Genomic DNA, 22,748 nt, shown 5'->3' with positions numbered 1-22,748 from the left:
TAGTGACAAGGAATAGTTTTTTACAAACGAGTAAGTAGTAGAGTTTTATTTTCTAAGAAAGAGAATTGTTAAAGCCAGGCAATTCTTTTGTATTTTTCCCATTTTATTAAAACACCAGCCACTTTACTCACTTATGCTTGTTACATAACTGCAACACTGTGATGTACAAATTTTCAAAATATAAAAGAGTAATTTCTCAGAGACTTTAGGAGTCTGGATGGATACCATGAGGGAAAGATCAGGTAATACACAACTTTATCTCAATTTATTGAGGACATAAGAAGTGGCCAATTATTCTTGATGACAATGAAAGGAATCAGTGAGATAGGTTAATAGGAAAATATAAAATATACTAGTGCCACAGAATTAAGTATACAGAACCAAAAAAAAAGTGATTTTCAAAATTAGAATATTATTACCTTGGTCAAAATATGGTATTCCTTTTTCTGTGCTAACGATTAATAGACATCTAAATCACTTATTATAAATTATACATATAATGTATAATATACATTCTACATATAATGAATGTGACTCTTTAGTTGATATGGCATATTAAAATAACATATGGTTGGTGTGGTCTTGGGGCCAGCAGCATCGACATCACCTGGAAATTAATTAGAAATGTACATTTTGGAGCTCCACTCTCCAAGACCTATAGAATCAGAAACTTTGGAGTGAGTTCCAGAAATCTGTGTTTTATCAAGCCCTGGTGATTCTGATGGATGCTCAAGTTTGAGAACCACAAAGAAAGAGAATCAAAATGTAATATCTGTGTCTACAAACTTTAGGAATCCAATTTTCTTTGATGTATTTCCTAAGCCAAATTTCATTGAAAACGTGAATTTTGGAAAAAAATTATAATCTTCTTTAGTATAGTTGTAATATATTGTAATTAATTTTTTTATAATTGACAAAATTTTATTTATTCTGTACAGATGATGTTTACAAATATGTATACATTGTGGAAATGGCTGAATCAAAGTAATTAACGTGTGCATTATCTCACATGCTTATTTTTGTGACCAGACCATTAAAATCTATTCTTTAAGCAGTTTTAAATAACATAATACATTGTTACTAACTGTAGTAACCACATTGTGCAATAGATCTTTTGAATGTGCTTCTCTTATATAACTGAAATTTTTGATCCTTTGACCAACCTTGCCTTAGGTTCTGGTAACTATTATTATACTCTCTGCTTCTGTGAGTTCAATGTTATTAGATCCCACATATGAGTGAGACCATGCTGTATTTGTCTTTCCTTGCTTGGCTTATTTCACTTAACATAATGTCCTCTAGGTTCATCCATGTCATCACAAATGACAAGGATCCTTTATAAAAACTGAATAGTATTCCATTGTGTATTTATACCACATTTTCTTTATTTATTCATCTGTTGATGGACACTTAGGTTGATTCCATACCTTGGCTCTTTTGAACAATAACTGCTGTGAACAAGAAGGGAGTGCAGGTATCTCTTCAAAATAATGACTTTATTTCATTTCTGTGTATACCCAGTGGTGGAATTGCTGGATCATATTGTAGTCTATATTTATTTTTTTTGAGAATCCTCCATACTGTTTTCCATAATAGCTGTACCAATTCACATTCCCACCAACAGTGTGCAAGGGTTCCCCTTCTGCACATCCTCACCAACACTTATCTCTTATTTTTTGAGCCATTCTAACAAGTGTGAAGTGATAGGTCGTCGTAAATTTTATTTGCATTTTCCTGGAGATTAGTTATTTTGAACATTTTTTTCATGTGTCTGTTGCCCATTTGTATGTCTTCTTTTGAGAAATGTCTATTCAGATCACTTGACCTGTTTTTTAAGGATAAGATCTCTCCATGTTGCCTAAGCTTGACTCGAACTTATGGGCTCAAGAGATCCTCCTGCCTCACCTCCTGAGGAGCTGGGACTGACTACAGCCATGTATAACCATGGCCACCTCCTTTTAACCATTTTTTGATCAGGTCATTTGTTTTCTTGCTATTGAGTTGTTTGGGTTCCTTATACATTTTGGATATTAACCCCTTATCAGATGTTTTGTTTGCAAATATTTTCTTCCATTCTGTAGGTTGTCTCTTTGTGCTGTTATAATTACTATAGCTTTGTATTATATTTTGAAATCAGGTAGTGTGATGCCTTCAGCATAGTTTTATTTTTATGCTCAAGATTGCTTTGGCTAGTTGGGGTCTTTTATGGTTCACATGAATTTTAAAATTGCCTTTTCTATTTCTATGGAAAATGTCTTTGGAATTTTGACAGTTATTGCATTGAATGTATATATTACTTTGAGTAGTATAGATACTTTAACACTATTATTTCTTCCAATCCATGAACACCAGATATTTGTATATTTATTTATATATTTTTAAAGTTCTCTCAGTATGTTTTATAGTTTTTGTTGTGTAGATGTTTTCCTTCTTTGGTTAAATTTATTCCTAAGTATTTCTATTTTTGCAGCTATTATAAATCAGATTTTCTTAATTAATTTTTGAGAAATTTTGTTGTCTGTAGATACACTACTGATTCTTGTATCTTGGTTCTGTATACTTTACTGACTTTTTTATTAGTTCTAACAATTTTTGGTGGAGTCTTTAGACTTTTCTCTATATAAGATCATGTCGTCTGCAAACAATGACAATTTAAAAATCTTTCTTTTCTATTTGGTTGTGTTTTAGTTTTTCTCTTGCCTAATTACTCTTAAGACTTCCTGTACTGTGTTGAATAAAAATGGTGGGAGTGGGCATTCTTTTCTTGTTCCTGATCTTAGAGAAAAATATTTAAATGTTTCACTGTTGAGTATGGTGTTAGTTGTAGGTTTGTCATACATGGCCATTAGTGTCTTGATGTGTGTTCCTACTATACATAATTTGTTGAAAATTTCTATCATAAAGCGATGTTGACTTTTGTCAAATGCATTTTCTGCATCTATTGAGATGATCATATGGATTTTGTCCTTTGTTTAGTCAAAGTGGTGTATCAAATTTATAGATTTGGTTATATTCATGCCTCTCTGTGATAAATTCCACTTGATCATGGTGAATGATCTTTTCAATGTGCAATCGAATTCTATTTTCTAGAATTTTGTTGAGAATTTTTGCATCAGGGACACTGGTCTATAGTTTTTGTTGTTGTTGTTGTGTCTTTGGTTTTGATATCAGGGTAATGCTGGCCTCATAATATAAGGAAAGCATGTACTCTTCTTTGATTCTTTTTGGAAGAATTTCAGAAGGACTAGTTTTAGTTCTTTAAATGTTTGGTATATTTCACCAGTGAGAGCATCAGATCCTGTGGTTTTCTTTGATGGAACATTTTAAATTACTGATTCAATTTCCTTTCTCATTGGTCTGTTGAAATGTTCTATTTTTTGTGATTTAGTCTTGGTAGGTTGTATGTGTCTAGGAATTTATCTATTTCTTCTAGTTTGTTTGATTTTTTGACATACAGTTGCTCATAGTAGTCTCTTATGACCATTTGTGTACCTGTGGTATCATGTTAATGACCTCTTTTTTATTTCTGATTTTATGTATCTGAATTGTATCTCTTATTTTAGTGTAGCTAAATGTTTGTAGACTTTAGCTTTTCAAAGAAGCAACCATTCAATTAACTTTCTCTAATGTTTTTCTAAATCTTATTTCATTTGTTTATGCTCTGATCTCTAATATTTTCTTCCTTCTTCTAACTTTGGGCTTATTTTTTTATCTTCAATAAATGATGCAGAGAAAAGTGGATATCCATATGCAGAATAATAAAACTAGAAACCCTCATCTTTCACCATATACAAAAATCAAATCAAAGTGAATGAAAGACTTAAATGTAAGACCCAAAACTATTAAACTACTAGAAGAAAACATTGGGCAAACTCTTCAGGACATTGGTGTGGGCAAATATTTTTGGGAAGAGATCTCCAAAGCACAGGAGACAAATGCAAAGATAGACAAATTGGACTACACCAAGCTAAAAAGCTTCTGTGTGGCACAGAACACAATCATCAGAGTGAAGAAATCATCTGAAGAATGGGAAAAAATATTTTCAACCTATATCTGGCAAGGTGTTGATATCCAAATTACATAATAAGCTCAATCAACTCAGCAGAAAAGAAACCAAATAGTCTGATTAAAAAGTGGGCCAATAATTTGAATACATATTTCTCAAATAAAAGCATGAAAATGGCCAATAGTATATGAAAACATGCTCAACATCATTCTGTGTTTCTAATGTATAATGTAATCTATTTATATTCAAGGTATTATTATTATTAATTTCTATTAATAGACAGAGTCTCACTCTGTTGCCCAGGCTGGAGTCCAGTGGTTCAATCTTGGCTCACTGCAACTTCTGCCTCCCAGGTTCAAGTGATTCCCGTGCCTCAGCCATCTGAGTAGCTGGGATTATAGGCGTGCACCACCGTGCCCAGCTAATTTTTGTATTTTTAGTAGAGATACGTTTTTGCCATGTTGGCCAGGCTCTTCTCAAACCTCTGGCCTCAAGTGATCTGCCCACCTCGGCCTCCCAAAGTGCTGAGATTACAGGCATGAACCACTGCACCCAGCCCAAGGTAATTACTTAGAAGTAAATATTTACTACTGACATTTCGTTCATTGGTTTCTGGTTGTAGAACCCTTGTTCCTTTCCTCCTCTTTTGCTGCCTTCCTTTGTGATTAGGTTATTCTTTTCTAGTAAAATGCTTTGACTCCTTTCTTTTTCACTTTTGCATATCTACTAATTTTTTTTTGCTTTGTGATTAACATAAAGTTTACAAAATCATAGAGTCATAACAGGCTATTTTAAGCTGATAGCATTGATCACATACATAACTCTATACTTTTACTCCATACATTGTACCTGGATTTAGGAGTGGGACTAGTTCCTGTATTTTTTGGAACATGGTTCCCCAGGGACAGTCCTTGAAGCTGGGAGCAACCTTATGCTGGGGCCAGCATAGAACCAGGGTCTGTGAGTGGCTGGTCTGGATCCTAGGATCATGGGAACTAGCTTTGTACCTGGAGCCACTGGGACTAGCCTGGGGCCTGAAGTCATGATGACTAGCTTTGAGCCTGTATCTGCTGGTGTTGGCGTGGATAATAATATTCAGGTGCTGGCCTAAAGGCTAGGTATATGAGGGATGTCCTGGGGCTTGGGGCCTTGGGAACTATTCTGGGATCTGGGCACAAAGGGGCAGCCCTAGAGAGCTTTCATCATGGGGGCTGGTCCACTGCTGGAGTCTACTGGGACAGGTCTGGGCCCTGGGTCTGCTGGAGCAGGCCTGGAACCTAGGTCTTTTGAAACATGGAACCACAAGGGCCAGTCTGGAAGTTGGGGCCTTGGGGACTGGCCTGACATTGGCCAGGCCTGGAACTTGTATCTGTTGGTATCCGCCTGGTATTTAAGGCCATGGGCATCAACCTGACACTGAGTATACTTGAAGCTTAAGGCTCCAGGGGCTGTTTTAGCACTGGGTAGGCCTGGTTCATTTATTAATAAATGAACCGATATACAATAACAGAAGGGGCAAAAATTAGAGACTGAATTAAAATGCTACCCTGCACAAGAAGCTTCTTTCAATATAAGACTCTCCAGGAACATCTTTTCAACTTAATTTATTCAGCATTTTGTACTACTTATTTTTAGTTAATTAATTAATTATTTTTGAGACACAGTCTGTGCCATCCAAGCTGGAGTGCAGTGGCACAATCTTGGCCTCCTGGGCTTACTGCAACTTCTGCCTCCCAGGTTCAAGAGTTGCTCGTGCCTCAGCCTCCTGAGTAGCTGTGATTACAGGTGTGCGACACTACACCTAGCTTATTTTTGTATTTTTTAGTAGAGACAGTGTTTCGCTATGTTGGCTAGGCTGGTCTTGAACTCCTGACCTCAAGTGATCCTCCCACCTCAGCCTCACAAAGTGCTGGGATTACAGGCATGAGCCACCGCACTTGGCCTACTACTTATAATGAACTACCTCATATCATTGCTCCACAAACACATGTCTAATCCTTGGGCTAAATCATTAGCCTTTTCAGTACAGAAAGAATGTCTTAATTAGTTCCTTTTATTACACTCTGTAGTATAATGCCTTAAATATATTAGATGTTCTCTAAATATGTCACAGGTTCATTGCTTATTCACTACGTTTCTCAACCTAGTGTGGGTATCAGGGAATGATTCTGTTTCCTCATATGTGCAATGAGGGTTGAACTAAACCATTTCTACTGTCTTTCTGGCTCTGATTGTCTATGGTTCTATATGTAATATACCTTCAAAATAGATATATTTTTGTTTTTGAAAGGCTTTTACTTCAACTATAAGAAGTTGGAAGCATTGCTACTTAATTCTTAACAAAGGACGTTTTGGTAAATTAGTTAAAAATTTGTAACTGCCTGAGATGTCAAGCTGAATATAATAATGAGCTGAGTTAAAAATAATTTAATGAATTCATGCATCCTTTTCATACTGATAATTTAGAATAGGCTAAAAAATGGCTTATATGAAAATGGATCATGCTAAAATATCGCTACCACATAACTGGTAATAAAACTACCTTGATAGGTTAGACCTGTACTCAATTACAATGCCATTGAAAAAATAATTTTTATTTTTCAAATTATGCAGATCTTTTTAATCCAGAATTTTAGGCTGGTTTACTCTCTTCTAGATTTTCATCTCAGATGCTAGCCTTTCATTTTACAGAAATATATCTGTGTTCTCTTCAGTCATGTCGTGTTGGTGTGTTTGTATGTTTTCACTGTATCTAATTCTCTACTCCTCCTCTGACTCCTGGGCAACGTTCAGGGCTAAAATATGTGGATCTCTTCCCAACTCTCTAATAAGAAGCCATTGAAAGAATAACTCTACTCCAAGCACCTATCTCCCCAAAGGCAGACAGTGAAGCAACCCCAGGACCAGCCTAATTCCTTCTCCACTGATTTATTACAGAGAACTGGCATTTTCCTCATTTCTTTGGAGGTGAAAGTAAATGGGCTGTATGTTATCTCTTAACCCCTTTGTAAAGAGATAGACGTATTCTTGAAGGTGTGCCTCAATAACTATAATAAAAGGTATACATGTAATTCCTCACTTCATCCTTACAATAATCCCAACAGTTATTTCCAATATTATATTATTAGCTCTATTTCTAGTTGTAGAAACCGAGACTGAGATATAGTAAGTGAATTATTGTAATTTATAAGTAATACAGACAGTACTCAAACTCTTATCTAACACCAAAGCTTATTTTCAAGAAATACAATTATTCAAGAAATACAATTTTGAAGCTCTTGTTTAGGGGATAAAACATAAGATTTTGACTTGTATATGTCTCCCTCCTCACACTACACCCCTCCAGTAGAGTACCTTTTGTAGGCCAAGTCAATTTGAGGATGATGAAAGATTATAAATCCACACATACATACAAGCCTTTTCTATTAGTATTATGATTTTTTCCACTTGAGGTCAATATTAAAGATCATCTTTTATGTTATAAAGAATAGCTAATAGAAAAATGTGTGAATAGGGATTATGCTGTGTTGTGGCTCATGATTATTTATTGACTTGAGACTTGGGCCTTTCTGAGAACTAAAGTCTATGACATAGCAATGCATGTGAATGAAGCACAATGGATTCTGTTTAGAAAATGCAAGATCTGCAATTCACATCTTGTCAGCTTTAAGCTTATTACTAAACATTACCCCTCTCTCAGATATAAAAGTCACTCCCATTTAAACAAAAGATTAAAATTCATGACAAATGTACATAGGATGCTAATTAACAAAGGTGTTCACAACTGCCATTTTGAGCAGAATTCAGCCTTAGCTTCCTGTTGACAGGTTTCAGTTTGCAATTGTATTCCTGTTGTTTTGCAACCAGTGCTTGAAAAATAACAAGTTAAGACAATTTATGTTATTTATATGGCAAAATATCATACTGAAACCAATGTTTATGCTGTCTAGAGTAGTTTTCGGTGAAGGAAAACCTGTTTTAAGACTGAACTTATTTTTTACTGGCAGTTATACTACTGTTATATGTATAAAGATAGTGATTAATTAATGGGAAGGAGTTCGAGAACAGTGATCTTCAGCTATAATGGAGGAACTTGCTAACAGAGTGGAGTTTTGTGTATAACAAAGACATGAAAATGAAAGCTACCCTATCTAGAGAAAAGCTCTCCCAGCTACTGAAGATATAAGTAGGAAAAAATCAATTAGCACACACTAGAATTGAAAATCATGTGGTTTATTAAATAATGAAATGGTTTTTAGTGAAGACAATGCAAACAATTTTGGGACCAAGGATGATAAAACTAGTATCCTTTTCTGGAGAGCTGGTGTAAAAATTAATGCTGGCTAAGTGAAATCCTTCTTTCCTTATTGATTTAGATTCCCACTAGGATGGGGGGCAAATAAATAATTTTTTATGCCCAGATGATAATAGGAGGATTAGATTAAAACTTGTTTTGGAACAGAGTGAATGGAGAAATGTACAATCTATCGATTTAGCTCAAGACACATGTTTTAAAGAAATGAGGACTGCAAAAGTGGAAGCTAACAAAAGAAGGAGGAGATAAAAAGCCCCTATTTAGTTGTCTCTCAGGCCACATATACCCTGAGGTCTCAATGACCTAATGTGCCTTTCCATATTATAGACCCAAGAAGATAGATGATATGCAGAGTTGTTTCTTACCTAACGCCACAAGTGATATTGACAAAATGACAAGTATAGATGAACACTTGTACATAGAGTCCCGCATGCTAAATCCCCACTTGGAGATCCATTATCAAACACAAAGGCTCTCAAACATGTCCAGGGAGCCAGGAGATGGATTTCTTTTTAATAACTTTTAAGTTCATGGTTACATGTGCAGGTTTGTTACATAGGTAAATGTGTGTCATGATTTGTTGTACAGATTAACCACCCAAGTATTAAGCCTAGTATTCATCAGTCATTTTTCCTAATCCCCAGCCTCCTACCACTCTCCACCATGTGATAACACCCAGTGTACGTTTTCCCCTTTGTGTCCATGTGTTCTTATTGTAGATACTTTTCTAAATGTGGTAAGACATCAGACTCTCACAGCAGGAAGAGATGACTAGATATTAGCTAGGTAACTAGTTGATAACTAGTTAATAACAATTGGCTCATTATCTAGTAATTACACATTAGCTAGTTATCTATTAAAGAGCTATCAGCTATTAACTAGCTATTAACTAGTTATATAGGTATTAACTAGCTATTATGTGGTTATCTGGCTATTAACTAGTGATTAGCTAGTTATCCAGCTACTAATTAGCAAGCTGTTAGCTATAGTTATCAGCAAGCTGCTAGTTATCAAGTTAGCCAACTATTAAGTAGTTGTCCAGCTGTTAACTAGCTATCCAGCTATTAACCATCTATTAACTAGTTACCTATTACCTAGCCATTAAGTAGCTATAAACTAGCCAGATAACTAGCTGTTATCTAGCCATTAACTAGCAATAAAGCTGTTATTTACTATCCAGTTAACTAAGTATTAAGTAGCTATTTGCTAATTATCTAGATTTAATCCACTATTAACAAGTTAACTAGCTGTGAACCAGTTATTAACTAGCTGTCTAGCTATTAACTCAATCTAACAGTTTAGCTAGCAACCAGTCATCTAGCAATTAACTAGCTGTTAACTATATAACTCGATATTAACTAGCAATTACCTACTAACCAACTACTAACAAGCTATTAACCAGTTACTAACTAGCTGACAAGCTATTAACTAGAATTTAACTAGATATCTAGCTAGTAAAAAGTCATCTAGCAATTAAATCGCCTGTAACTTGTTATTTAGCAATTAAGTAGCTGTTAACTATTTATTAATGACATATTAACTAGTGACTATCAACTATTAAATGTCTATAACTAGCAATTATCTACAATTAACTAGCTATTAGCTAGTTATTAACTACCTTCCCAGCCATTAGCTATATCTTTAACCATCTTGCAATTGACTAGCTAGTAACTAGATATCTAGTGATTAACTAGCCGTTAACTATATGTTAACTACCTATTAAATGGAAATTGCTTAACCAAATATGAACTAGCTATTAACCAGTTGTCCAGCTATTAACTAGATCTTAACTAGTTAGCTAGCAACCAGACATTTAGCAATTAGCCAGTGACTAGTCATCTAGCAATTAAGTAGCTGTAAATTAGGTATAAACTAGCTATTAAATAGCAATTATCTACTATTAACTAGCAATTATCTACTATTAGCTAGCAAAAATCTATTAACTAGCTATTAACTAGCAATTATCTGCTATTAACTAGCTATTAACTAGTTATCAAATAGCTGTCCACATATTAACTAGATTTAACTTGCCAGCAATTATCTGCTACTAGCTATTAACTAGTTATCAAACAGCTGTCCACATATTAACTAGATTTAACTAACCATTTAGCAAATAACTAGCTATTAACTGGTTATTATCCAGCTGTCCAGCTATTAACTGCAACTTAACTAGTAATGTAGCAATTAACTAGCTTTTAACTAGTTATTAACTAATTGTCCAGCTAACTAGTTTTTTAACCACCTAGAAATTAGCTAGTAACTAGTTATCTAGTGATTAGCTGTTAAGTAGCTATTCACTCAAAATTGCCTGCTAACCAAATATTAACTAGCTATTAACTAGCTGTCCAGCTATTAACTAGCTCTAAAGTAGTTAGCCAGTAACTAGTAATCTAGCAATTAAGTAGCTGTTAACTATGTATTAACTAGCAATTATCTACTATTAACTAGCTATTAACTAGCAATTATCTACTATTAACTAGCTATTAATGAGTTATCAAATAGCTGTCCAGGTATTAACTATATCTTAACTAACGAATTAGCAAATGACTAGCTATTAACTAGTTAGCTGTTCAGCTATTAATGAGAACTTAAGTAGTAATCTAGCAATTAATTAGCTATTAACTAGCTGTCCAGCTAGTAACTAGACCTTAAATATTTAGCTAGTAACCAGTCATCTAGCTATTAACCATAAATTAGCTATTAGTGGCAATTATCTACTATTAACTAGCTATTAACTAGCTACTAAGTATGAACAGGTTTGTAGCTATAAACCACCTATGATATAGTTATGTGGCTATTAATTAGCAATTATTCATCCAGGCTGTAGCTAGCTAATAGCCTGCTATGAACTGGCAATATAGATAACTAGCTATTAGTATCCAGTTAACCAAGTATTAACTAGCTATTCACTAATTATCCATTAATCCACTAGTAAGTAGCTGCCTAACTATTAACTCGAACTAAAAGTTATCTAGCTAGTAACTAGCCATCTAACAAATAACTAGCTAGTAAATTTTCTAGTGATTAGCTGGTAGCTATACATTTAATAGCTATCAATTAGCAATTTTCTACTATCAACTAGCTATTAACTAGCTGTTAACTATAAATTAACTAGCTATTAACTAGTAATTAGTATTACCTAGCTATTAACTAGCAATTATCTACTATTAACTAGCAATTACCTACTAACTTATAACTAGCTATTAACTAGTTATCAACTAGCCATCCAGCTATTAACTAGAACTTAACTAACAATCTACCAATTTACTAGCTACTCTGTCTATTAACTAGTTATTAACTAGCTGTCCAGCTATTAACTTAATCTTAACTAGTTAGCTAGTAACAATACATCTAGCAATTAGTGAGTTACTAGTTTTTAGGAATTAAATAGCTGTTAACTATGTATTAAGTAGATATTAACTAGCAATTATCAACTATTAACTCATATTAACTAGCAATTATCAACAATTAACTAGCAACAAATTCGTATTAACTAGCTAATTATTAACTAGATCTTAACATCTACCAATTAACTACCTAGTGACTAGTTATCTAGCAATTACCTAGCTGTTAACTATGGATTAGCTATATGGCTGTTACCTATCAATTAGTTATTTATCCAGGCATTAAATAGCTAATAGTGTGCTATGAACTATATATTAAACAGCTATTAAATACCTATTAACTATATTAGCAACTAACTAGCTATTAATAAGTTATTAACCAGCTATCCAGCTATTAACTAGATCTTAACTCGTTATCTAGCCAGTAACTGATCACCTAGCTATTAAACATATATTAACAAGCCATTAACATTTATCTACTATTAATTAGCTGTTAACTAGCTACTAACTATGAACTTGTTTTTCTAGCTGTTAACTAGCTATTATATAGTTATCTGGCTGTTACCTAGCAATTATTTATCCAGGAATTAGCTAATAGCCTATCAACTAGCAATATACCTGATAACTAGTTATTAACTGCTATCTGGTTAACTGAGTATTAACTAGCTATTCAGTAACCGAGTTATTAATCCACTATTAAGCAGCTGTCTAGCTATTAACTCGAACAAATATAGTTATCTAGCTGTAAACAGCCATCTAGCAGTTAACCAGCTAGTAACTTATCTAGGATTAACTAGCTGGTAGATATACATTACTATTCTCTAATCTAGTTAATCCACTATTAATTAGCTGTCTAGCTATTAAACTAAAATAGTTATCTAGCTAGTAACCAGCCATCTGGTTACTAGCTAGGTACTAGTAGTTACTAGCTAGTAACTAGGGATTAACTAGCAGGTAGATATACATTAACTGGCAATTATGTACTATTAACTAGTTATTAACTAGCTGTTAACTATATATTAACTAGCTGTTAACTAGCAATTATCTTCTATTAACTAGCTATTAACTAGCAATTATCTGTTAACTAGCAAGTATCTACCACTATAACTAGCGATCAGTTAACTGGCTGTCAAGCTATTTACTAGATTTTAACTAGTCATCTAAAAATTAGCTAGTAACTAGTAATTAACTACCTGTCTAGGTATGAAGTAGAACTTTACTAGTTAGCCAGGAACTAGACATCTAGCAATTAATTAGCCATTTGTTATCTAGCAATTGAGTAGCTTTCAACCATGTACTAACTAGCTATTAACTAGCAATTATCTACTTATAAATAGCTATTAAGTAGTTATTAGCTGTCCAGCTATTAAGTAGATCTTAAGTCATCTGGAAATTAACCAGCTAATAACTAACCATTAACTAGTTATTAACTAGGTGTCCAGCTATTAACTAGACTAGTCATCTAGCTAGTAACAAGTCATCTCGCAATTAAGTAGGGAGTAACTATCTTGCAATTAAATAGCTGTTAACTATGTATGAACTAGCTATTAACTAGTAATTATCAACTATTAAATGGCTATAAACTAGTTGTTATCTACTATTAACTAGCTATTAACTACTTATTAACTAGATATCTGGCTATTAACTAGATCTTAACTATCTAGCAGTTAACTAGCCACTAACTAGCTATTAACTAGTTATCAACTAGCCATCCAGCAATTAACTAGATCTTAGCTAACAATCTACCAATTTACTAGCTACTGTTTGGCTATTAAGTAGTTATTAACTAGCTGTCCAGCTATTAATCTTAACTAGTTAGCTAGTAACAACACATCTAGCAATTAGCTACTAACTAGGTATTAACAGGAAATTAACTAGCCATCCAGCTCCTAATCTTAACTAGTTAGCTAGTAACAATTCATCTGTGCAATTAGGGAGTTACTCATTTTTTAGGAATTAAATAGCTGTTAACTATGTATTAGCTTGACATTAATTAGCAATTATCAACTATTAACTCATATAGATTAGCAATTAACAACTAACAGTGTTAACTAGCTGTCCAGCTAATAACTAGATTGTAACATCTAGCAATTATCTAGTGATTAATGATATATTAACTGGCTATTAAATGGCAATTGTCTACTATTAACTAACTGCTAAGTATGAACTGGTTTTGCAGCTATAAACGAGCTATGATGTGTGGCTATTAAGTAGCAGTTATTCATCCAGGCAGTAGTTAATAGCCTGCTGTGAACTGGCAATATACCTGATAACTAGTTATTAACTAGTGTCCAGTTAACTATTAACTAGCTATTCACGAATTATCTATTAATTGCTAGTAGCTGTCTAGCTATTAACTGGAACTAAAATAGGTATGTAGCTAGTAATTAGCCATCTAGCAATTAACTAGCTAGTAAATTGTCTAGTGATTAGCTGGTTGCTATACATTCAATAGCTATTAATTAGCAATTATCTACTATTAACTAGCTGTTAACTATATGTTAACTATCTATTAACTAGAAATTAGTATTAACTAGCTATTAACTAGCAATTATCTACTGTTAACTGGTAATTATCTGCTAACTTATAACTAGCTATTAACCAGTTATTAACTGGACCTTAACTAGTTATCTAGCAATTAAATAGCTACTAACTAGCTATTAACTATTTATTAACTAGCTGTCCACCTATTAACTTAATCTTAACTAGTTAGCTAGTAGCGATACATCTAGCAATTAACCAGCGAGTTACTGGTTTTAGCAATTAGCTGTTAACTGTGTATTAAGTAGATATTAACTAGCAATTATCAAGTATTAACTTATACAAACTAGCAGTTATCAGAAATTAGCAATTAATTAGTGTTAACTAGCTGTCCAGCTGTTAACTAGATATTAACTGACATCTAGCAATTAACTAGCTAGTGAACTAGTTATCTAGTGATTACCTAGCTGTTAACTATAGATTAGCTATATGGCTGTTACCCAGCAATTATTTATCCAGGGATTAGCTAATAGCCTGCTATGAACTATATGTTAAATAGCTGTTAACTATATGTTAACTAGCTGTTAACGCCTTATATAACTAATATAATAACTATATATTAAATACAACTTATCTACTAACCAAATATTAACTAGATATTAAACTATTAAACTATTGAGCTATTAAACTATTAAACTAGCTGTCCAGCTATTAACTAGACCTTAACCAGTTATCTAGGTAGAAACCAGTCATCTAGCAATTAGCCAGCAACTAGTTATTTAGCAATTAAGTAGCATTTAACTGTATTAACTAGCTGTCCAGCTATTAACTAAATCTAAACTAACCATCTAACAATTCATTACCTATTAATAAGTTATTAACCAGCTGTCAGCTATTAACTAGATTTGAACTCCTTATCTAGCTAGTAACTGGTTATCTACCTATTAACTGTATATTAAGCTATTAACTAGCAAGTATCTACTATTAGCTATTAATTAGGTACTAATTATGCACTTGTTTTTCTAGCTGTTAACTAGCTATTACATAGTTATCTTGCTGTTACCTAGCAATTATTTATCCAGGCATTAGCTAGCTGATAGCTTGATATGAACTAGCAATATAGCTGATAACTAGTTGTTAACTAATATCTCGTTAACTGAGTATTGACTAGCTATCCACCAATCCAGTCATTAATTCACTTTTAAGCAACTGTCAAGCTGTTAACTCTAAAATAGTTATCTAGCTTGTAAACAGCCATCTAGCAATTAACTAGCTAGCAACTTATCTATGGATTAATTAGCTGGTAGATATACATTAGTAGCTATTCACTGTTCTAGTGATTAATCCACTATGAAGTAAATATCTAGTTCTTAAGTCAAACTGAAATAGTTATCTAGCTAGTAACCAGCCATCTAGAAATTAGCTAGTAACTTCTCTAGGGATTAACTAGCTGGTAGGTATACATTAGCTATTAACTAGTAGTTATGTACTATTAACTAGCTATTAACTAGCTGTTAACTATATATTAACTATCTATTAACTAGCAATTATCTACTATTAACTAGCTATTAAGTAGCAATTATCTACTATTAACTAGCAAGTGTCTACTCCTATTACTAGCTATTAAGTAGCTGTCCAGCTGTTTACTGGATTTTAGCTAGTCATCTAAAAATTAACTAGCTAGTAACTAGTTATTAACTAGCTGTCCAGCTGTTAGCTAGAACTTCACTAGTTACCTAGGAACTACACATTTAGTAAGTAGCCATTTAATAGTTATCTAGCAATTAAGTAGCTGTCAACCATATATTAACTAGCTGTTAACTAGCAATTATCTACTAACTTATAGTTATTAACTCATTATTAACTAGCTGTCCAGCTATTAAGTAGATCTTAAGTCATCAGTAAGTTTACTAGCTAATACCTAACCATTAGCTAGTTATTTACTAGGTGTCTAGCTATTAACTAGAACTTCATTAGTCATCTAGCTAGTTACAATTCATCTATGCAATTAACTAGGAACTTACTAGTTTTTTAGGAATTAAATAGCTGTTAACTGTGTATTAACTAGCTATTAACTAGTAATTATCAACTATTAACTGGCTATAAACTGGAAATTATATACTATTAACTTGCTATTAACTACTTATTAACTAACCCTCCGGCTGTCAACTAGATCTTAACTAAGAATCCAGCAATTAACTAGCCACTAGCTAGCTGTTAAATAGTTATCAATTAGCCATCCAGCTATTAAGTAGATCCTAATTAACAATCTAGCAATTAACTAGCTACTAATTGGCTATTAATTACTTATTAACTGGCTGTGCAGCTATTAACTAGACCTTAACTAGTCATCTTGCAATTAGCTACTAGGTAGGTATTAACAGATTATTAACTAGCTGTCCAGCTATTAATCTTAACTAGTTAGCTAGTAACAATTTATGCAATAAACTAGCGAGTTACTAGATTTTGATTAAATAGCTGTTAACTATGTATGAACTAGATATTAACTAGCAATTATCAACTATTAACTCATAAATTAGCAATTATCAACAACTAACTAGCAATTAATTAGTATTAACTAGCTGTCCAGTTATTAACTGGATCTTAACTAACATCTAGCAATTATCTAACAATTACCTAGGTGTTAACTGTAGATTATCTATATGGCTGTGACCTAGCAATTAGTAGTTACTAGTAACCAGTAATTTAGCTATTAACCATGAATAAGCTATTAACTCTCAATTATGTACTATTAATTAGCTATTAACTAGCTACTATGGACTTGTTTTTCTAGCTATTAACTAGCTATTATACAGTTATCTTGCTGTTATCTAGCAATTATTTATCCAGGCATTAGCTAGCTAATAGCCTGCTATGCACTAGTAATATAGTTGATAACTAGTTATTAACTAGTATCTGGTTAACTGGTGTATTAACTATTCCCTAATGTAGTTATTAATCCATTATTAATTAGCTGTCTAGCTGTTAACTCAAGCCAAAGCAGTTATCTAACTAGTAACCATCCATCAATTAACTAGCTATTAACTTCTCTAGGGATTAACTAGGTGGTAGATATGTATTACCTATTAACTATCAATTATGTATTAGTAGCTATTAACTAGCTGTTAACAATATATTAGCTAGGTATTAACTAGTAATTATCTGCTATTAACTATTAAGTAGCAATTTTCTGCTATTAGCAAGTATCTACTATAACTAGCTATTAACTAGTTATTAATTAGCTGTCCAGCTATTTACTAGATTTTAATTGGTCTACAATTAACTAGCTAGTAACTAGTTATTAACTAGCCATACATCTTTTAACTAGACCTTAACTGACCATCTATGAATTAGCTACTAACTAGCTATTAACTAGTTATTAACTAGCTGTCCAGCTATTGCCTAGATCTTAATTAACAATCTAGCAATTAACCAGGTGTTAGCTAGCTGTTAATATTAACTAATTATTAACTTTCTGTACAGCTGTTATCTAGAACTTTACTAGTAATCTAGCAATTAACTAGCTATGAACTGGCTGTGCAGCTATTAAGGAGATCATAACTACTTATCTAGCTAGTAAGTGTTCATCTAGCTATTAACTATGTATTAACTAGCTATTAACTAGCAATTTTCTACTATTAACTAGCTAGTATGAACTGGTTTTTTGCTGTTAACTAGCTATTATACAATTTTCTGGGTATTAATTAGCAAATAGCTATTCATGCATTAGCTAGCTAATAGCTTGCTATGAACTACCAATATAGCTGATAACTAGTTATTTTCCAGTATCTTTAGCTAAGTACTAACTTGCTATTCACGAATTATGCAGCTATTAATTCACTATTAACTAGCTGTCTAGCTATTAACTGGAGCTAAAATAGCTAGTAACCCGTCATCTAGCAATTTACTAGTAGTGACATGTTATCTAACTAATAACTAGCTGCTAACCATACATTAACTAGCAGTTGTTTCCTATTAACTAGCTGTTTACTAGTAATTATCTATTAACTAGCTATTAACTTGCAATTATCTACTAATAACCAGCTATTAACTAGTAATTAGTTAGCTGTCTAGCTACTAACTAGACCTTAACTAGTTATCTAGTAACCAGAGAGCTAGCAATTAAGCTGGTAACTAGGTCTCTAGCAATTAACTTGCTGTTAACTATATATTAATTAGCTATTAACTGGCTACTATCATACAATAACTGGTTTTTTAGCTCTTAAGTATCTATTGTCTCCTTATCTAGCTACTAACTAGCAATTATTTATACAGCCATTAGCTAGCTAATAGTCTGCTATGAAATAGCTATTTAGCTGTTAACTAGTATTAAAGAGTATCCAGTTATCTAAATATTAATGTTATCTAAAAATTAACGGGCTAGTAACTATTAACTGGCTGTCTAGTTATTAACTAGAACTTGACTTGTTAGCTAGGAACCAGACAGCTGTCTATTAAGTAGCCATTAAATAGTTGTCTTTCAATTAAGTAGCTGTCAACTATGTATTTACTAGCTATTAACTAGCAATTATCTAACTCATGACTATTAACTAGTTATTAACTAGCTGCCCAGCTATTATCTAGATCTTAACCAGTCTTCTAGAAATTAATCAGATAACTTACCATTAACTAGTTATTAACTTGGTGTCCTAGCTGTTTACTAGAACTTGACTAGTTATCTAGCTAGTAACAGGTCATCTAGCAATTAACTAGTGAGTAACTAGTTATCCAGCAATTAAATAGCTGTTACCTATGTATTTAGTACCTACTAGCTAGCAATTATCAACTATTAACAGGTTATATACTAGCAATTATCTACTATTAACTAGCTTTTAACTAGTTATTAACTAGCTATGTGGCTATTGACTAGATCTTAAATAATCTAGCAATTAACTACTAACTAGCTATTAGCCATCCAGCTGTTAACTGGATCTGACTAACAATCTAGCAATTAACCAGCTGTTAACTAGCTTTAACCAGTTAGCAACTAGCTTTACAGCTATTATCTGGAACTTAACTAATAATCTAGCAATTAACTAGCTATTAAGTAGCTGACCAGCTATTAACTAAATCTTAACTACTTATCTAGCTAGTAATTGCTTTTCTAGCTATTAACTATATGTTAACTAGCTATTAACTAGCAATTATCCACTATTAGCTAGCTATTATAAACTGGTTTTCTAGCTATTAACAAGCTATTATACAGTTATCTGGCCATTAATTAGCAATTAGTTATTTATGCATTAGCTAGCTAATAGCCTGTTTTGAACTATCAATATAGCTGATAACTAGTTATTGTCTCATATTGAGTTAACTATTAACTAGCTATTCACGGGTTAGCTAATTCACTATTAGCTGTCTAGCTATTAACTCAAACTAATTAGCTAGTAACCAGTCATCTAGCAATTAACTAGCTAGTAACTTGTTCTCTGGCTGATAACCAGTTGTTAACCATACATTAACTAGCAATTATCTCTTATTAGCTATTAACTAGCAATTATCTACTATTAGCTGGCTCTTAACTAGCAATTGTCTATTAATAACTACCTATTATCTAGTGGTTAATTAGCTGTCCAGCTATTAACTGGACCTTAACTAGTTTTCTAGCAAGTAACCAGATACTTAGCAATTAACAAGTAACTAGTTATGTAGCAGTTAACTAGCTGTTAACTATATATTAATTAGCTATTAACCAGCTACTGACCATACAATAACTGGTTTTCCGGCTCTTAAATAGCTATTGTATACTTTTTTGGCTATTAACTAGCAATTATTTATGCAGCCATTAGCTGGCTAATACCCTGCTATGAACCAGCAATTTAGCTGTTAACTAGTATTAAATAGTATCCAATTATCTAAATATTAAATAGCTGTTCACTAATTAGGTGTTAATTCACTATTAACTAGCTATTAACCAGTTGTTAACTAGCTGTCTATTAACTTGATCTAAAAGAGTTTTGTAGCCAGTAACCAGCCATCTAGCAATTAAGTAGCTAGTAAGAAGTTATCCTGCTATTAGCTAGCTGTTAACTGTATTAGCTACCAATTACCTACTAACCAATATTACCTAGCTATTAACTAGTTATTAACTAGCTGTTTAGCTATTAATCAAACTAAAATGCTTAGCTAACTAGTAACCAGTTATCTAGCAGTTAACTAGCTAATAACTATTACTGATTATCTGTTAACTATATATGAATTAGCTATTAACTAGCAATTATCTACTAACCTAACTAGCTAATAACTAGATACTAACTATATTAACTGGTTTTCTAGCTATTAACTAGCTTTTGCTTACTTATCTGTCTACTAACTAGCAATTAGTTATCCAACCATTAGCTACGTAATAGCCTGCTATGAACTAACAATGTAACTGTTAACTATTATTAACTAGTATCCAGTTAAGTATTTATCTAAGTATTAACTAGCTATTTTTAAATTATGTAATAACCTACTATTAACTAGTTAAGTAGCTAATAACCAGTTATTCACTAGCTATCTAGCTATTAATTAGATCTTAACTAGTTACCTAGCAATTAACTAGGAATTAACTATAAATTAAATAACTTAACCAGCTATTAACTAGCTATTATTGACTATTAACTAGCTCTCATGTAGTTATTACATATATAGTCTAGTTTTCTTGCTATTAACTAGCTGTTATATAGTTTTGTGCCTATTAACTAGCAATTTGCTATTCAGTCATTAATTAGCTAATAGCCTGCTAGTTGCTAGTTATACAGTTATATAGCTATTAAGTGGTTGTCCACCTATTAACTAGCTACCTACCTATTAACCAGCTGTTAAATATGTCTAGCTATTAACTAGTTGTTAACCATTTATTAACTAGCTATTAACTGGTTTTCTAGCTGGTAACTAGTTAGCCAACTATTAACTACATAGCAAGTTAGCTTGCTATTAACTAGGTGTTCATTTATTAACTAGCTATCTAGCTACTATTAACTGTCTAGCTATTTGCTAGATACTAACCATTATTTAACTTGCTATTAATGAGTTATCCAGCTGGTAACTAGTTAGCCAGCTATTAACTCTTAGCTAGTTAGCTAGTTATTAACTAGCTGTTAACTAGTTGTGTAGCTATTAACTAGCTTTGTTATTAGCCAGCTATTAACCAGCATTTTGCTCATTATTAACTAGCTATAAAGTAGCTACTAACTAGTTGTCTATTATCTAGTTGTATGGCTATTAGCTACTTCTTAATTATCTAGTTATGAACTAGCTATTCATTAGGTTATCTAGGTATAAACTCATTATCTAAATAACCAGATATTAAGTTATCTAGTAAAATTCTCTTATTTTACTGATGGAGAAACAGGCTCAGTGAAAGAAAGGGCTCTTCTAAGGCTACTTATTAATTCTAAAGCTTTAAACTTTAAACTTTTCTATTTAAGCATGTTACTTCTCCTGCAGAAGACAAAATTAATAGAGATCATAATTAGAGGCACTTCTTTCATTCTCTCACTTATTCTGTCAAGTAGAATTGCCAAGTTTAGCAAATAATCAAACAATTTTACATTTAAGTATGTTCTGTATATTGCATTGGATATAGGTATACCTGGCAGTCCTACTTATCAACACATATATTTTACTCCCACATTATTGCCAGACATTTCATTATTGTCTGTATCAATAAAACAAGGAGAGAATAGATCAAATAATTTTCTGTACAGGCTAAACTCATTTAGACTTGAGAGAATCAGTGGATATAAGTGGCTCCTTCTGCTTCCTGGAGCCCCACTACACCAATACACTGTTTCACCCATTCAAAGGACTTTCTTTTGCATGAGATCACTTATTTCACTTATTTGGGGCTCTTATATCTTACTTCTAACAGGTATGCTTTTGAGCTGCATAATAACCAAGGATGGATCCTAAGAGATATTTGTGAAATGAGTATTTCTGTATAAACACTGTCTTTGCTCTCACAGAATGTTGTAACACAAATTTTGGAAGCTAAGGCATAAAGGATGCACCAATTACTACTAGAATACTAAAGAATAAGTACAAGAGAAATGAAGGTACTTAAGAAATCTAGTCCAGCTAATCATAAAAAACACTCTGGGAAGTTACTTAAACAACAGGTTTTAAGCCTCACTCCCAAATAATCTAATTTAGTAGATCTAGGATTTAACCCTAAATTCCCATTATGCACATGCAGATGATCCAGGGACTAAACATTGCAAAACACTGGCCTAGGATAGGTTAAGGCAGCACTTCTCTTCCCTCCCATACCAACCTCTTTCTGCTCTCCTCTTATTCAATAGGTAAGTCCCATTCAGTATTTGTTATCATTCCCTCCTATTTATTTCACTTGTGTAGTAGTCTACTTGATATCCACTATTTTGTCCTTTTAACCATACATTCCAAAGTGTGAAGTAGCTTTCAATTTTTCTCCCAAAATAAGGTTGCTAGGTGGTGGGAATATGTATTCCCTTTCTATAAATAAGAAGCTTGTTACCGGTTAGTCTTGTTTTTATTAACCCAGTCTACAGCTCTTGCAGTTATCAAAGTGCACAGTATCAATGTATAACTTGGCGCTTTTCCTCCACCTTCATCCGAATGTCATATCACAATGGCCTCC

This window comes from Nomascus leucogenys, chromosome X, assembly GCF_006542625.1.
Source record: "Nomascus leucogenys isolate Asia chromosome X, Asia_NLE_v1, whole genome shotgun sequence".
In the NCBI taxonomy this organism is placed as follows: Eukaryota; Metazoa; Chordata; class Mammalia; order Primates; family Hylobatidae; genus Nomascus; species Nomascus leucogenys.
Note: the sequence above shows the minus strand (reverse complement) of the source record.